We start from the raw sequence: 5,120 nt of genomic DNA on the forward strand, positions 1-5,120 counted from the left end.
TATTAGAATAAGGATGTAACGTAACAAAATGTGGAAAAAGTGTATACTTTCCTAATGCACTGTATATACACACTATATAAACAAAAGTATGAGGACACCTCTTCAAATAAACGGATTCGGCTATTTCAGCCACACCCGTTGCTGACAGGTGCATAAAATTGAGCCCACAGCAATGCAATCTCCATAGACAAACATTGTCAGTAGAATGGCCTTACTGAAGAGCTCAGTGACTTTGAACGTGGCACCGTCATAGGATGCCACCTTTCCAACAAGTCAGTTCGTCAAATTTCATAGGGTCTGCAAATGTATGGGTCCTTAATAATTAGCTATATAATAATATAACAAGCTATTTATGTTTTTTATTTTCAATAAATTTACTAACATTTCTACAAACCTGTTTTCGCTTTGTCATTATGGGACTGATGATGATTTGTGTTTATTTAATCAATTTTAGAATAAGGCTGTAAAGTAAAAAAAAATTGGAAAAAGGGAAGGGGTCTAAATACTTTCCGAATGCACTGTATATATCATATCAAATCAAATTAAATGTTATTTGTCACATACATGTGTTTAGCAGATGTTTTTGCGGGTGTAGCGAAATGCTTGTGCTTCTAGCTCCGACAGTGCAGTAATATCTAACAAGTAATATCTAACAATTTCACAACATATACCTAATACACAAAAATCTAAGTAAGGAGTGGAATTTAAGACTATATACATATATGGACAAGGAATATATATACAGCACCAGTCAAAAGTTTGGACACACCTACTCATTCCAGGGTTTTTCTTTATTTTAACTATTTTCAACATTGTAGAATAATAGTGAAGACATCAAAACCATGAAATAACATATATGGAATCATTTAGTAACCAACAGTCTTGAAGGAGTTCCCACATATGCTGAGCACTTGTTGGCTGCTTTCCCTTCACTCTGCAGTCCAACTCATCCCAAACCATCTAAATTGGGTTGAGGTCGGGGGATTGTGGAGGCCAGGTCATCTGATGCAGCACTCCATCACTCTCCTTCTTGGTAAAATAGCCCTTAAACAGCCTGGAGGTGTGTTTTGGGTCATTGTCCTGTTGAAAAACAAATGATAGTCCCACTAAGCCCAAACCAGATGGGATGGAGTATCAGTGCAGAATGCTGTGGTAGCCATGCTGGTTAAGTGCGCCTTGAATTCTAAATAAATCACATACAATGTCACCAGCAAAGCACCCCCACACCATCAAACCTCCTCCTCCATGCTTTATAGTGGAAAATACACATGCGGAGAGCATCTGTTCACCCACACCGCGTCTCACAAAGACACGGCGGTTGGAACCAAAAATCTCAAATTTGGACTCCAGACCAAAGGACACATTTTCACCGGTCTAATGTCCATTGCTCGTGTTTCTTGGCCCAAGCAAGTCTCTTCCTCTTATTGGTGTCCTTTAGTAGTGGTTTCTTTGCAGCAATTCAACCATGAAGACCTGATTCACGCAGCCCCCCCCCTGAACAGTTGATGTTGAGATGTGTCTGTTACTTGAATTCTGTGAAGCCTTTATTTGGGCTGCAATTTCTGAGGCTGGTATCTCCAATGAACGTATCCTCTGCAGCAGAGGTAACTCTGGGTCTTCCTTTCCTGTGGCAGTCCTCATGAGAGCCAGTTTCATCATAGCGCTTGATGATTTTTGCGACTGCACTTGAAGAAACTTTAAATGTTCTTACAATTTTCCGTATTGACTGACCTTTATGTCTTAATGTAATGATGAACTGTCATTTCTCTTTGCTTATTTGAGCTGTTCTTGCCATAATATGGACTTGGTCTTTTACCAAATAGGGATATCTTCTGTATACCACCCCTACCTTGTCACAACACAACTGATTGGCTCAAACGCATTAAGAAGGAAAGAAATTCCACAAATTAACTTTTAAGAAGGCACACCTGTTAATTGAAATGCATTCCAGGTGACTACCTCATGAAGCTGGTTGAGAGAATGGCAAGAGTGTGCAAAGCTGTCATCAAGGCAAAGGGTGGCTATTTGAAGAATCTCAAATCTCAAATATATTTGTATTTGTTTAACACTTTTTTGGTTACTACATGCTTCCATATGTTTTATTTCATAGTTTTCATGTCTTCACTATTATTCTACAATGTAGAAAATAGTAAAAATAAAGAAAAACTTGGTGTGTCCAAACTTTTGACTGATACTGTAAGTTAAACCCCAAAAGGTTGGGTTGTTGGTGTTGGGTTTTTAAGGTTGGGTTATGGATATTTGATCCAGCCAGTGGGTTAATTCTCCCACCACCAGCGCATGAAGTCCACAAGAACATGAGCAAGTGTCGAGCCATGGCAACTTAATAGTTTTCTAGTATGACTTAGTGACTGACTGAGTGGAAAATAGCTAACGTTATTTTGACAAACTAAGGGTGTTTTGGCTGACTGAAAACCGTAAGTAACAAATGTTACGAATTATGAATGATGGTCATTCATGTTAAATAGGTTATCCTATCATAAATAGGTAGCTTGAGCGTCAGCGAGACATTTTCTGGCAAATATCTCTGGCTGTGGTAACATTTACTAGCTAGCTAACGTTAGCCTCGCAACCAATGCTCTCAACGCTAGGTTACTGGAGTGTTGTCGCAGAATATAGCTAAATGTATGTTTTTTGTCAACGTTTGGCTAGCTAGTTAGCTAACTATGTCAGTGTCTGTAATGGTAGCTAGCTAATTGACTTCTTCAGGACTGTGTTGGGCACTATTTCAGTCGTTAGCTGGCTAGCTAAATTACCATAGCTCGATTTTACTTATTCTCTGTCTAGGTTAATTTATCCAAGCTATTTGGCAGGCTTATCTCATGCTTGCATGGTGATTGATTAAGTAAGCTAGCGTTACTGTACTGGTTTTCAATAGTTTCTGACAGTGGCAGCTTCAGTCGGAAGAGGATGGATGAACATTATTTTAGCTAGCTAACATTAAAATGTACCTTAAATATGATATAGTCAAGTTAGTTGCTAGCTAGCTATGTTTCTAACATTTATTTATTTCTGTACTTAAATGCAGAGGCCAAGGCCAATGGACGGCTTTGTAAAGGATACGCTGAATGAGTGGAACCTGGCCTCTTTAATTCCAAAGTTTGAGGGTAAGTAAAACTGAGAAATTCCTTTCTGAGAGTGAGGGGACAGAGCTTTGGGAGTGAAAAAACACACATTTTCATTGACCCTGTGTAATACACCATCTACGTCTTGCACATTGTCATCGATAACCAGTAGTACAACCTTAATGGAAACTTGAAAGACTTAACTTCAACAGAGCCTCTTAGAACCATGCAGCGACTTTGGGACTACATAAATTATATGCACAGCTACCATAGTTAGTCGGGCCTTCATTTTACCTACTTGCCTTATTGGTCATTTATACAGATATTATGTTGCAGTGACAGTACCTGACACACAACACACATCACAGCAGGCTGGGAGCAGCTCATGGGCACTTAGGGGTAAAGTGCCTTGCTCAAGGGCACAACAGCAGTAGGTAGTATACAGAGATATTGTAGCTGATAACCCTTTGGCTGCCGGATCACTCCCTGCAGGCCGCAAGGGGTTCGAACCGATACCCCGCCTGTAATCGGCCTGCCTTTCTAACCTCTATTCATTTTGTTCTTTCCTCACTCCCTTGCCTATGTTCAACCATTTGACCTGTCTTATCAACCCTTCCTTCTTCAAACTATCCCTTAAAATCTCCCCCCTAGCTGTTAAGCCTAGCGGTTAAGCCTAGCGGAAATGCAGGCATTACAAATAAATGAATAGAAATTCAACATTGTATCTTGATTGTGTGTAGGAAAGGGAGGGGGTGGGGTGGAAGGGAAGGGAAGGCAAAAATACATAAGCAAAATTGAAATTAGGATTACACTGAAAATAACCCAAGGATTACATAAAAACATTACCCAGTTGCTGGGTCAATCCCCCAACCCAATGTGCTGGGTTTATGTCACAACCCAATGCACTGGGTTGTTTTAACACAGCAAAATAGTCTAATTTACCCAGCCACTGGGTCAAGCGCTCAACCTATGGTGCTGGGTGTACAATATTGACCCAGTGCTGGGTTGTCGAAATGACTCAAATTGGGCTATTTTGAACCCAGCATTTTTTAGGGTGTAACAATAATTCATTTTGGAAAAATATTAGGCATAACTCAATTTCTACGGCTGGAATTGAACCCAGGTCTGTAGTGACGCCGCAAGCTCTGCAATGCAGTGCCTTAGACCACTGCGCCACTCGGGAGGCCATCATTTCTACCTCTTTAAGACGCCAAAATCAAATGTTTTCAGTAATTATTTTCAGTATCCTAATTTTGTTTGTTTTGTGTTTTCTGATTGTTTCAGTGCATGTATTCAACAAGCTTTGGATGAAGGACTTTCACAGGGCCGCCATCTCCAGAGTTCTCAAAAAGGCAATAGTTCTGAACTGGGTTTGATTTAGTTTTTGTTGTTTTAATTATAGAAATGTTGTTAATTATCTTTTAAACTTCCATAGGTTGAAATCTATTGCTCAGTTATCATGTACATGATTCTGTAGTTGCCCCTTTAAACATCCTAAGGTCAAAATCACCATAGTGTTCACATTTCTCTGATGTAAATGTTGTAGCTACATACAAAGATTAAATGAACAATTTGTGAAATATCCAGTCATTGCTCTTTTCTTCATTACCATGCTGATGATTTCAAGTTGTATTGGATTTATTTTTATCTGTTAAGACATTGAATACATGTTTACTATATTTACTACATTTAATGTGTAGTTTTTTTCCTCTAAGAAGTAAGTTCATTTAAATTTATTTGATTTCATTTATGTAGTTACAACATTTCAATCTTAACACACAGTAACCAAAAACCTGATCTAATTTGCATATTCAAATTGTGTTTGCAGCAAATTTGTAGAATCTTTGTAGAATCTCTGTAGAACAGTAGAATCTTCGCCACAATTTTCCCAGAATTGTTTGCCAGAAGTTCAAAAGTTGCAGCAAATTTACTGCAACAGTTTGCCACAAAACCAATTTGCATGTGAAAAAATGAGAAATTGGCCAAAGGTTTGCCACAACAGAAGCCTGTTTTTTCGGTAAGGGATACTATAGTTAA

The 5,120-nt window shown here is 38.8% G+C and overlaps 1 long non-coding RNA gene across 1 annotated transcript; it reads left to right on the plus strand.

The window, feature by feature from the left end:
• Positions 1 to 2,234: 2,234 nt before the first annotated feature.
• LOC121581605 lies at positions 2,235 to 4,678 on the plus strand. The gene is made up of 3 exons (XR_006003238.1): positions 2,235 to 2,435; positions 3,047 to 3,125; positions 4,368 to 4,678. It is a non-coding gene; the product is annotated as an uncharacterized LOC121581605 (long non-coding RNA).
• The last annotated feature ends 442 nt before the right edge of the window (positions 4,679 to 5,120 follow it).

The sequence above is a fragment of the Coregonus clupeaformis genome, unplaced genomic scaffold, assembly GCF_020615455.1.
Source record: "Coregonus clupeaformis isolate EN_2021a unplaced genomic scaffold, ASM2061545v1 scaf0102, whole genome shotgun sequence".
Lineage (NCBI taxonomy): Eukaryota > Metazoa > Chordata > Actinopteri > Salmoniformes > Salmonidae > Coregonus > Coregonus clupeaformis.